General features: G+C 41.3%; 1 long non-coding RNA gene across 1 annotated transcript; it reads left to right on the top strand.

The window, feature by feature from the left end:
- Nucleotides 1–865: 865 nt before the first annotated feature.
- LOC108449715 lies at nt 866–4350 on the top strand. The gene is made up of 3 exons (XR_001865986.1): nt 866–983; nt 1945–2096; nt 4153–4350. It is a non-coding gene; the product is annotated as an uncharacterized LOC108449715 (long non-coding RNA).
- Nucleotides 4351–13674: the final 9324 nt, after the last annotated feature.

The following is a 13674-nucleotide window of genomic DNA, read 5'->3' as shown; positions in this document are numbered from 1 at the left end:
GGCTCTTGTCATCTCTTTCTAGACCACAGGGTTTGGGCTGTGGTCCTTTGACATAAGCCAGGCTGGCAACCTGCCCCCTCCTGTCTTTGTGCTGAACCAGAGATCCAGGTCAGTGACAGAAACCAGGAATGCTGAGAAATGCTGTAAGAATTGAAAGTGATAGTTGTGAATTCCCCATTCTTTTCAGAATTAAACCTTAGGGTAGCCATATGTACATTCCTGATATGTGGGTTGTCACTAGTGCACTACTCAGCTGTCAGACTTGGAGTGCTCTTCAACTTCTTCCAGAAAGAAATACTAAAACAGGTGAAAAGAAGGGATTATGAAATATGATAGATCAAAAGCCACTATGATGAGAAAATACGGCTTATTCTCCTAGAGAATTCCCTATTTTGCTGGTTTTATTTATTAATATGCTATACATGCTATACATGTTACATATATCTACATATGTACACAGAGACACAGTAATAATATATGATGTAATATTATAAATGATTTAAAATATGCTATATATATCTTGTGGTATATATATGGTATATAGATCATAGAATAACAGAACCACAGAATGTCCTAGGTTACAATGTAAGATGTAACCAAAAGCATGTATTCGATTATCATCTTCACAAGCTGATAAAGCAGGTGGGGCAATGTTTTTTATCTCCTACCATGACTCATCCTTGATAACTTCCTCCAGGAGCTATCTCTGTTAATGGGCCATCAAGGACCCACTGCATGACTCATAGAATTACATCAGCCCATTGTGAGATGCTCCGCCCAGGGGGAGGAACCAAGCATTCCCACCTGGATATAATCTGAGGTTTGGAACAGCATGAGCAGCTCTTATTTATGGGATTCCCAGAGGATAAGAGCTACACCCCTGGACCTTCAGGTGAAGACCAGACCCTTTTCTACAAAATCACTGCTTGAACAGGACTACTTCATCTGGACTGCTACCACCACCCTGACTAACAGGGTGTCAGGTTGTATCCTGACTCTGTCAGTGTTCTTTACTATTGCATTTATTGTAGTTTTCCTATTAAATTATAATTCTGACTTGTGATCCCCCCTGGTTTGTTTTCAAACTAGCACACAGAATAATAGAATGCTTTGGACCGGAAGGGACCTGAAAAATCATCTTATTTCAACCCCCCTCTATAGGTAGGGCTGCCACCAACCTGATCAGGTTGCTCAGGGACTTTTGCTTTTTTCTTTTATACCCCTGTTATAACTTTTTACAACTTCTGTAAGGGAACTCAAATTCTGCATGAAGTAGCTTCTAGAAATAACACCTTAAATTTTGATCATATTTTTGATACCCTCACCTCATGGTTACCAAACTGAGCTTAAGTAAAAGAAACATTTATAATAGCTGTAATTGTAGTTATTATCTGTGTAATAGCCTGTGGAGCAGCTGGTTGTGTAAACTGGTTCTGCAGGTAAAGTAATGTAGAGACTAGACAAGGTACGGTTTTGTTAGTCTCTAAAAGGGGGGAAATGATGTCATGAAGATTTTTTCCCTTTTCTTTTATACCCCTGTTATACCTTTTTACAACTTCTGTATTCCTAATGCTTTTTGCCTACATTCTTGGACTTGTTTGTTCAGCCAGGAGACTCAACATTTTAGAAGCTTTGTAGCTAGGGATCAGTGTGCCCCAGACCCCAAGGTCCTCTCCAGGACACATTCTATAAACTAAGATAGAACTATCCAGGGGAAGGTTCCTTGGGGAAGGGGGGGGCTCATTTGAGCCTCTCATTGGGGAATTTTTGATAGATACGCTAAGTAGTAAGACCTACAATGTTATACCAGATATTTTGGGGGGGACTGTGGTGTGCATTTTGGTGCATTTGACCTGGATGTAGTGCACCTAAGGATCCTTAAAATGAATACCAAGGTAAAATCCCTTTTTCCCCTTCTAACCATGTTTGACTCTTAATTTTAAGACCAAAAAAAGGCATCATAGGGATGGAACATCCACTACTTCTCTGGACAACCTGTTCCAGTGTCTCACTGCCTTCCTGCTCTGGGACTACAGGGAAGAGAGCCACAGCTGTTCGTGAAACTGGAGCCAAAATCCAAAAGAGCACCTGGGGTGGTGAGCAATCTGGGAGGGGTGGATTATCCATAATGATCTACACAGTACTATTTTTTCCACAACCATGTCTAGATTGGGCAGGATGAGGCAGGCTGGGGGGTTGGAGGGCAATATCACGACTCATAAACCTTTAGATTACATGGGAGCAGGGCTGTAAACACACAACCAAAACATTCCTTTATTAAGAGGTTGGTGGGGGTTGGTGGTTATCATCCCCTCAGTTTCTTTGGAAAGTGGATAGGAGTTGGACTTTGATGGTTCTTGTGGGTCCCTTCCAACTCAGGATATTCTGTGATTCCATGAAAATGCCTGTCTTGAAAGTTTATTTTGCCATGAGGAAAGCCAGAATAACACTTTGCTGTAATATTGTGTAAATATTGAAGACTAAATTCTCAAATCATGAATATGCTATTAGATTTCCTCCCATGCCTGAAAGTTCTCTGTAGCAAAGTGGATTTAAGTGATTTCCAGCTTTCCCCACTCCCAATCATTTCTTCCTGTCCAGGACTGTATTTTACAAACTTATTACTTATGTCAAGGCAGCTATAAAAAAAAGTCCATGAAAATGGGCTCTGAAAATAAGAGATTGTTGCATTTTTAGGGAATATGTGTGTAGGTATTTTTTTTTTCCTCCCTTGCCGATGTTTAGTTAATTCAGTTTGCAACATGGCTCCATGAAGAAATGGGAATTAATCTGCTGTCTGAAGGGACAAGAAATTCTGCCCTGTGAGGGTGGTGAGGAGAAAGTGTGGCTGCCCCATCCCTGGAAGTGTTCAAGGTTGGGTTGTAGATGGCTTGGAGAAACCTGGTCTAGTGGAAGGTGTCCCTGTCCATAGCAGGGAGCTTGGAATGAGATGGTTTTTAAGGACCCTGCCAACCCAAACCATTCTGTGATTCTCTGTAGAGACACAGGGGATTTTTTTAAGATACTGTTCACATCTCCTTTCTGCTCTTCACTTCTGCTTTTGATCCACAGTCACAGTTTAGCCCCTTCAGCAGGTTTTTTTTAATAACCTTGGCCTTTCAAATTCAGCAGTGATGATCTGTTCTTGTTGGAACCAGGCACTGCAGGCTTCATATCTTCACTAAATCTGTTTTGCTTGATTTCATTATCTCTATCTGATTTATCATCTCTTGTTACAACAGCATAAAAATATTCCTCAGCTCATGCTCAAGCTGTGCTGTGACATTACTGACTGGCCAAAAACATCCTGCTGGAAGCAGCTACAGTTCTGCAGAACTAATAGAGAAAAATCAATATTACACCAAAGCTGTTGATGTTGGAAAATAGCATTAAAAATACTGAGAGAGACAATTGGATCTTGGCCTTCAGCATCCTGCTCCTGAAGCTGACCAGTGGCAGTGGGTTGGGCAGGAATTTGAGGAAGTGCTGTTTTTCCATACAGCCTCCCAGTCTCTAGTGGCTTGTAGCTCTTAGACTGCCTGAGGAGAGGTCTCCTGTGGATCCTGGTGGATTTTTTTTCCATAGAATAGAATCACAGAAAGCAATCATAGAATCACTGAGGTTGGAAAAGGCCTCCAAGATCATAAAGTCCAATGTTTCTATTAGTTTCTCCTTTCTGAGGTCAGCCATTAAAGATGGCAAAAAGGACATTCAGCTGTGTTCAAAGATGGAAGATGACTGAAATAAAATGAAAGTTTAAATGCTTTTTTTTTTCTTGAGTTTTCCTCTGTCTTCACTACATGTCATTTCTTTGCTTAGGGAACAGGCAATTCCCTTTTAAAGACAGGGCTTAAGTGTCACAAAAACATCATCCTGACTGTTCTGAGCGTTCAGGCTAACCTACAGCAGAGGCAATGGATTTCAGCGGAAAGTGAGAGGGAAGGTTAGCCTTTTATACTCATTAAACCTCCCCCAGACTTCTGGGTCTGACATGAAATCCCATTATGAGGCATCTGACACACAGCAAACCAGGAAAACAGTGTGGCTGCAGGGAGGTGTCCTTGAGGAAGGTTGTGGGAGACACCTGTGTAAAGCTGTGATGTTTTGGGCTCAAGCATCCCAGGAAAGCTGAACCTTCTCTGCTCTTCCCAGCAGTTCCCAGTGGTGAGGAACATTTTGTTGTCGCCATGAATAAACACAGAGGATGGATGCCTTTTAAAGAGCAAAGGCTGTCTCAAGTACAGGAGATCAAACCCAGCTTCCTCGGCTCATGACTGGATACAGACTGATAAATGTGAATAGTAAGGAGAAATATTGTAATTTGCAATAGATTTCTCCTTTCCCTGTAGCTTAGAGATATATTTAAAAACAATAAATTGTTGTTGTTGTTGTCTTTAATTACACTGATTCCCGAGGGCTGCTGTTTTACTGAAAAATAATCCCGCTTTGACAATGGAAGCTTGAGAGACTGGTGGAACAGATTGCAAACCATTTCCAGGCCTGGTTTAACTGCTTGACTGCCTGCCTGTGGAACTAATTTTCAGGAGGAGTTTACTTGTATAACTCTCTCTATTTTCCCCTTGCTGTTGGGCTACAATGACATCAAGGGAAATGTCTTGGGTGTTGCTCTGCACAGGGAGAGGGTAGGTGACTGCGGAGATGATGCTTTTTGTACTCCCCAAGGGGGAAAAATGGTGTGAAAAGATAGGAATTCAAACAAAATAATACTAATGCACACCCAAACAAAAACACATTATTGTTCGCACCTCCCCACTGGCTGAGGGAGGTGGTAGAAGCAAAATGTAAGCTATAAAGAACAAGTTTCATGCAAATCTCTTGAATTTAGGTTCATTGCACTGAACTTTAGCCAGGTTAAGATATGTGGTCTAATTTAAACCTTAATCTAGTCCTCAGCAGCAGCTCACTGAAGGTTGAGAAGGTTTCCACGAGGAAAATGATGCATTTACTGGTGGCTCTCTGCTCCTGAAGTGATCAACTCTCCCCACTGACACTTGTGGGAGTTTCACCCCACCCACAAAACACGTTGTGTAAGTTGTTTTTGCCATGATAAAGTGAAGGCAGCTGAAACTTTCCTTAAGTGTCTCTGTTGATCTTGTGCACTTGGGTAGGAAGAATGACTCTGGCAGTAACAGCCCAGACTCCACCTGGAGGAGCACCAAGCTTAATTTTCATTTTTGTGCTGCAGAAATTGTGTCTGACTGTTGATTTCAGAGTGTAAGATGAGAAACAAGTCGACATGATGGTGAAGCTGTGATTCTGGCTGCGGTGGATACATCAAGAAACTGGTATGGAGTATATTATCATAAAAGCAGGGCTGATGTCAGGGCTGCTTTAAGAGTATGTAAAACTTTTTCTAAACTCTTCTGTGTTCTGTCTACCACAGAACTTTTTATGTTTAAAAAGTATGTATGTATGTGTGTGTGAATGGGTGTGGTTTAGATATGGACATAGGCCACACTCCTGAAAACCTCACACAATAATACAGCAACCTGATGAAGACAGCAATGAAATGGATTCTGTGAAACTATTGCTTTTGAGGAGGAAAATAAAGTTGCTCATGGGTTTGTCATCTTCTGCTCTCACAGAACTTCAACTCTTCATTTTCTACTTCTGTCCTCTCAAGGGCAGCAAAGTTGAAGTCATAGGAGATGAAAAAATCTGACTGCTGTGCTGTGTGAATGATGTGATGCTAATGTAGATTTAGTTTGGTTTTTGAACAAAAGAAGTTGTTCTCACTTCATTCCACTTTCCTCAGCACCACAACACCTCTTTGGACCTTTATCAAGGGTGGCAGAATGCTAGTCTCTGAGCAGACATCACTGAAATATGATATAATGGTGTTATTTTTCTCCCTGATAGGGAGAAAAGTAAACTTTGAACCCCACAGGTGAAGTCCTTTATCAACTTGTTTCAAACTTTCCAGCATGCAAAGTGTGAGCACATGAAGCAGGAATAATTTCTAGTGTAAAACTCAGAAACAAGGTGAAAACGAACAGAGCAATGTATAGGTGTGCAAGCAAAGTGTGTGTTAAGGGAAATTTCTGCCTTTTGATACCAGCCCCAAACAACCCATTCATTAGCTGCGAACACTGTCCAGCTCCAACAGCTCTCAATCCATATTTATTTTTTTTCATTCTGCCTTCTGCCCAGAACTAGGAAAATATCAATGTACCACGTCCCTTTGCTGGGGTCTTCCCCAGTGCAACGGTGCTTTCTGGGCTATTTTCTCTATCTAGCCACTTGCTTTTCCTTCAATAGCCTCCTTAGTATTCACAGCTATTTTCAGGATTATAACAGGCTTTTAAAAAACCTGCATCATGAGAAGATGCCACTTACCATGATGTACACAACTATCTTTGACTCATGGGTTTAAGCCGGAGGAAGGTAGATTTAGATCGGATTTTAGGAAGAAAGTCTTCCCTGTGAGGGTGGGGAGGCCCTGGCACAGGCTGTCCAGAGAAGCTGTGGCTGCCCCATCCCTGGAAATGTCCAAGGCCAGGCTCGATGCGGCTTGGAGAAACCTGATCTAATGGAAGGTGTCCCTGACCACGGCACAAGGTTGCAATGGGATGGTCTTTAAGGTTCCTTCCAACCCAAACCATCCTATGATTCTGATTCATTAACAGTTTCCAGAGACTGAACGTATCATAAAAGCAGGGTGGATGCCAGTGAATTTACATATATCCTCAGGAAAATCCAGAGCTCCCCAAGGAATAGAAAAGATTGTCAATGTCTCATTTTATTACATCCCTGACTGCAGGATTCAGGTGAGCTGCTGCAATTCTCTTGGTTTGCACACACAAAGCTTCAAAAGGCTACTCCCTCAACTTCTTACTTTTAAAACTTGCAAGAAATTATAAATGAAGATGACAATATCTCTTCCTCAAAGGATTATATATTTCTTGTTAAACTTTAACTTCATTTAAAATCCATCCTTGATCCTCTTAAAGTATTTGCGTAAGTGAATGAGGGCTGTAAAACATGACTGAAGCTTTCCTCCTTGGGAAAGCAGCTTGACCAATTTACATATTTATTAAATATTTTATATTTTACCAGATTGTATGCACTTCAAAATGTCACATCTTATTTTTGATCTGAGCACTGCGTAACCATAATGGCTATTCCCAGTCCCAGAAGAGGAAAAAAAATAATCTGCATCTCCCGATTTGACCACTTCTTAAGGATTTAAGTTTTTTATTTCTATGTTTTATTCTGTTCTGCAACATTTTAACTTTTAGTGTTACGAAGTTTTACTAGTTCTGTGCAAATTAATCTCCTGTGAGGCTACATGACCAACCTCTCATTTTTCCTCTGGAATGAGCTTTCTAAGCATCCAAACTGAACTTCTGAACCTGTTTGATGGTTATTTTAACTTTAAAGAAAATAAACACAAAGATGTTGTAAACCAGAAATGCATATGAAGAGGTATCTTCCCTTGTGGTACAAGGATCTATCAAAGCAGAGTTGATGTTTCTGGTGTAATTCCTCCCCTCCCTCACCCTCACAGATCAGTTGTCAGCATCTGGAGCAGAGACTTTCTCCTTTGTTAATGATGTACAAGACTAGGGCATGCACGATGTATCATTACTGGTGTTTCCTGTGAGCAGTTTGGACTCTGGAGACTGAATGGATTAAGGCTCCAACAGAATGCACAAGATAAGGGCACGTGTCCAGTTTTGCTGCTGGATTCCTGAGTGTTGTGGTACAAACCCCCTTTCCTCTGCATGTCCCCATTTCTGATGGAACCAGCTTCCTTCAGAGGGTGCTTTGAGGTGCAGCTGCTGAGAAGAGAGTTTGAAAACAATTTTATTGAGAAGCCATGGAGAATGCTTGTGACTCTCTTTTCTTGCCAGCTCTAAAATGCATGACTTCCATAGACAGAACCCTGAATCATAGAATCATTAAACCATAGAATCACAGAATCATAGAGTCATGGAGTCATAAATTCATGGAATCATAGATTCATGAGATCACAGAATGGTTTGAGTTGGAAGAGACTTTCCAGAGCAGCTTGTTCCAACCCCCCTGCCACAGGCAGGGACATCTTCCACTATCCCAGTTTGCTCAGAGCCCCATCCAAGCTGGCCTTGAAGACTTCCAGGGATGGGGCAGCCACACCTTCTCTGGGCACTCTGTGCCAGGGCCTCACCACCCTCAAAGGGAACAATTTCTTCCTAATATCTAATTTAAATTGACCTTTTTTTCTGTTTAAAGCCATTCTCCCTTGTCCTTTCAGGCCATGCCCTTGTTTAAAGTCCCTCTCCAGCTCTCTTGTAGACCTTTAGGCACTGGAAGGGTCTTTTGAGGTCTCTCTGGAGGCTTCTCTTCTCCACACTGAATATCCCCAACTGTTTTCATAGCAGAGGAGCTCCAGACCTTGGATCAACCTCGTGTCTCTCCTCTGGACTCACTCCAACAGATCCACATCTTTCTTGTGTTGGGGGTCTCATAACTGTGTGGGTGAGGTGTATTAATTTTTTAGGGAAAAGAAAACAAAAACCAAAATCACAACACAACAGTAAACAGATTTATAGATGAAAATATGACACTTGCCACATTGTTCAAGTCAATCATTTGTATCAATTGTATCAATTATTGTAATATCTTATTGCCCTTGTCTACATTTTCAGGCAGTGGATTTTTTGCACTATCCTTTCTGCAAAAGTCAGTACTACTATCATAACTTTTGCCCCTATTTGAATTTTTGCATGGCCCTGTTATGCCATTTCTTTCCTTTTGGTGATAAAATAAAGAGACCAAGCTGGTCTTTGAAGGAAAAGCCAGGCAAGGGTTAGGCCCCATTACTGTTTCCTTGGCCTGGGTGAGTCAGGGACAAATCTTTTTCAGTCATATCTTCCCTGGGGAGAGCCCACATTATTCATCCTTTCCTCTTCATAGGTCCTCTGACAGCCTTATCAGTAAGAATTTCTTCCAGGTCACTGCACAATGAGCACAAAAGACAGTCTTTAAGACTCTACTAGAAGCAGACCATGCTAAAAATAGTCCTGCATTCTAATTGCTGGATGCAAACTATCCACTGAGCAACAATTGCTCCATCTGATCTGTGCCGTGTTGATTTCTCAGTAAAATGTTAAATGTCTTATAGGAGTTAGATATGGATGAGAAAAAGTTCCTGTGGGCTGATATCAGTGTCCATTCAGCCCAGAAGTGTGTCTTTAACATAGGCAGGTGCCATTTCAACACGTACTGGAAATTAAGGTCTATTCTTTTTCTTGTGTTATAACCTCACGTTAAATTAATGATATTTCTTTTCCATAAATTTATAACCTTGTTATTGCTCATCTTTAACTACAGATGCTGCATGACTTTGACTGGAGCTGACATGCATCTTTTAATACCAGAGTTAGTCAGGTGTGGATACACACCCACAGCTTCTTCTGGCAATAAAGATAAATTATATCCTAACTGGGCAAAACTGGACTCTCTCACAACATCAGAGCAAGTAAAAGGAAAGAGTATTTCAGCTGTTCCTTTCCACCACCCCTCAATTTCCTTCAAGCTGATATGATGTGTTATCTCAGGAGATGGTAAAGGACACAACAAAAGTTTACATCCCTTTTGGGAGCATGGGAGAGCCTAAGCAATTTTTGTAACAAGGAGCCATGCAGGTACTTTGATGGCCATTTGAGTAGTTAGGAATGCTGTTTTCTAACTGCTATCTCTGTTTTCAAGTCCATATGGAGAGAAGCACAGTCAGAAGGGGATATTGGCAAAATCACCTCCTAGGCAGCACCTCTGTGGAAAGGCTTAGAGAAAAGCTGCTGCCTTCCTGTTTGGAGGAGAGACCACTGCTGTTATGAGGTTAAATTACCCTGTAATTGTGGCCTGCACCCTCCAAATACATCAAAAAGTTCTAACATTGAGTTTTATTGTTTTGAGTTTTTTGGTTTGGTTTGGTTTATTTTTTTTTGTTTGTTTGTGTTTGGGTTTTTTTGTGTTTTATTGGGTCTTTTTTGTCTGTGGCAGTTCCAAAAGTGTCTCTTCCAAAAAATCTGTTCTTTGCTGAACCCATATTTAGTAATCCTTCCCATAAAATCAGAGAATCATTGAACCATGGAATGATTTGGGTTGGAAGGGACCTTAAACACATCTAGTTCCAACCCCACACCATGGGCGGGGATGACCAGGTTGCTGAAGGCCCAATCTGACCCAATTCTTCATCGCTTCAGTGCTGGCAAAATCATGGGGAGAATGTGGATAAATGGAATTTATTAATCTATGGCCTCCCCTCTCTGACAGAGGGAACAGCCTCAGTCTGTGAGCTCAGGACAGGCACCACAGCCAGAGGCATTGCTGCAGTGAATGGAGTTTCCACTGGTGTCGTCTGAGAGTTTTTCCTTTTGCATTTAATGTTAATAAAGGAGGTGCAAAGATGGATTTTCTTTAATTGCTGAGCATGGAGAAAGCACAGTGCCTCGCAGTAAGCTGTGGACAACATTCACCCTTTTCACTGTCCATAACATCTGTGATCCTCCCAGGTGTTGCTATTGGCACCCAACACTGATAAGGTGGGAATTTGGCTCTGATGGATGTTTTATAGTTCCCATACAGGACTCTCTGTGCCTCTTACTCACAAGATCCTCATAAGGTCAGGACCCACCAACCCTTGCGTGGGGAGCTTTACTGATCTGAAAATCAGCATTTATTGAGTCACATTAGCATAATTGAGATGTCTCTGCAAGGCTGGCAGGTGGAACAGGGGATGCAAGGTAGAAAAATCCTTCTGGAGCAGCAGTAGGAGGAGAATCAGGAAAGATAGAGAGCTGTGTATAGAATATAAAGCATAGAATTATTAAGGTTGGAAAAGAACTCCAGGACCATGTAGTCCAACCATTAACCCAACACTGTCAGGTCCAGCACTAAATCATTTCCCAAGGTGCCACATTTACACATTTTTTGAACATTTCCAGGTTGGAAATTCCATCTCTTGCCTGGGCAACCTGTTCCAATGCCTGACCACCCTTCCAGTGGAGCAATTTTTCCTAATATCCATTCTAAATCTTCCCTGGTGCAAATGGAGTCCGTTTCCTCTAATATTATCTCTTGTTATCTGGGAGAAAAGACTGACACCCCCACCTGTCTACAACCTCCTTTCAGGTAATTGTAGTAATAGGAGCTGTAGCCGTACCCAGAACAGATGAAAATCAGTACAGGAGTAATATTGTACCTTCTTGTATACCTGTGAGGGGATTAATTTCAAAATGAGGGTATTAGAAATTTATTATTTCCACCAGCTTCTTCTTTAAAATAACTAAAGATCATGAGAACTTGACCCAGAGCTTACTCTTAGTGCCCAAAACTCAGCACCATTGTGTGGCTGATAGACCCAAAGTGCTGCCTTTACTGGAAATAACATAAGATTTTGCAACCTCAGGAATGATAAAGTGATCAGAGTAAGTACTTAAGGTTGTGGCTGTGATTCATGGGTCCCTCTTCATTTACGGCAGCAGAAACTTATCTCAGGTTTTAGATTTTACACAGCTGGCATTGAAACTGTTCTGACTAGCAGTGACCACAGGCTTTAAAAACAGAAACAGCAGAAAAAAGCCCACAGAGGTACAATTTATCAATACTTAATTAAATTATAACCCTGAGTTAGGAGAGCATTTATATACTTGTGTAACAACAGCCATGCTGAAATGCCTAAAGGTGTGCAGCTACTGAAGAAAGAGCTGAATTATGGCCTACTAAATTAATCTAAAAGCTGTAAAAGCATGATCAGCATCAGTTAGGTAAACTATCTTCTCTACTCTCAAAAGCTTTATTTGACTTGGATTTCTCCTGCAGACAGCAGATTCCTCACATTCTTTTCCTGACTGAGAGGTTTAATTAAACTTTGCCGTGTTTTCGAGTAGAACAATGACAATTTGCCACTCGATGGTGGAAGATACAAACTCCCCTAAGGTTCCCCAGGTACTTCTGGATAAATAATACAAAGAGATGTTGTATATCCTCTGGCTTTGGAGAGCACATGAATCAAATGTCAGTATATGACTTGATATTTCTTCTCACCCCACAGAGAGAGTCAAGGGTTTGATAAAGAGATTGTTGCTTTCTGTATGAGGCCTCTTCAAACACTACCACCATAAAGTCAGAGGATATAAACTGCATGAACTATTTATCCAGCCTCATAACTGCCTTGATGAGCAAAAGAAACCTGTGAATATCAGAGGGGAAAATGTTCTTGCCTTAATAGCAGCTATCAGGTTATATGGTGCTGTCTTGAGGTGCCCCCAGGCTAAGTCAGATTGCCTTCATAAGCAACTCCTCACCAGATAAACCCTTTTGCCTGGTACATTTTCCCTTTCTTTCAGGCAATGGAGTAGAGATCAACAAAATGAGATTGGGAAGTTGATCCTGCTACAGCTAGATTTGGAACAACTGTTTTTTCTTCACCTCTCTTTAAAGTAATCATAATATTCTTGAAAAATACAGTGCCCTGGTAGCTGTTCTTGCCTAGAACATTTTAAAGTACCAGTGTCAATTATTCCTGTGTATCTGTGTCTTTTTTATCTACGCTAAATCCAAAATTTGCATCTCAGTCCCATTGCAGGGAGTGGCTTTTGTGCCTGGAAAGGTCAGGATGTGGAGGTGTTAATGCTCAGAGGATGTGCATGCAGGGCTTTTATGTGTGCGTTCAGAAAACTGGCCCCAGATATTCTCAGAATGATTAATCTGTCTGTTCTTCTCAGTTTCTTTAGTAAGTGTTCTGTGACACACTCAATTAAATCTGGTGATAAAACATCTTCCACTGGGATGTCTGACATGCTTGAAGTTAACACCACATTGGAGGGTTTCTTCAGCTCATGGACCTGTTACGAATTCATGGTGCTCAGAATCTTTCTGTGAAAGGTGCAGGAGCTCAGTATTTCTTTTCATGTGGCTCTTGGCATTTAGAGACAAATAAACACCCCTAAAAGTGAAACACAAACAAACCCAAAGCAAAACACCCCCATGCTAATATCACTAGGCGATGTATTTTAATCCTCTGTCTGGGAATGTTTCTGCCTGAATATCCCCTGGTGCTGTGTCCAGAACAGTTTTAAATGCTTTGAGTGGTGCTGTGTTTGCTGCTTCCATGGGACCATCATCACTCAGGCTGATAGATCAGTCTAATAGTGCCTAATGCCTGTCAGCATAAGCTTTGCTCTCAGTTTCTCAGCCTTATCTCTGCTAAAAAAAAAAAAGTACTTATCCTTTTGCCTTGCTAGTGGTTGACAGAAAGTTAATTAGAGCCATAAAAAAACTTTTTCCCCAGAAAGTTCAACCAGAAGTGGTTTTCACTGAGGAGACAGTCTGAAGAGTACTTTCAACACAGGCAGAAGTGCTGAAGTTTCTGATACACATATTTTTGAAGGAAAGCTTCCCTTTCAATATTAAAATGTGCATGAAATTGCATGTAGCATCTCAAGTCCTCCAGGAAAGCAGGACTCTGCAGAATCAGTCGTCACAGAGCAGCATGGCTAAGTCTCAGGTTATTTCATCTGCCTCTTCCAGCTGCTGAACTGCATTTTTAAACTGTACCTTCAACTCTAACCAGTTGGGTTGTGAGCTTCATGCTGACACTGAAGGTAGGCGGATGAGGAGCTCAACATGATCTGGCCATGTGCACTTGCAGCATAGAAAGCCAAA

Source organism: Corvus brachyrhynchos, unplaced genomic scaffold (assembly GCF_000691975.1).
Source record: "Corvus brachyrhynchos isolate BGI_N302 unplaced genomic scaffold, ASM69197v1 scaffold89, whole genome shotgun sequence".
NCBI lineage: Eukaryota > Metazoa > Chordata > Aves > Passeriformes > Corvidae > Corvus > Corvus brachyrhynchos.
Note: the sequence above shows the minus strand (reverse complement) of the source record. Positions and strands in the feature narration are given on the sequence as shown.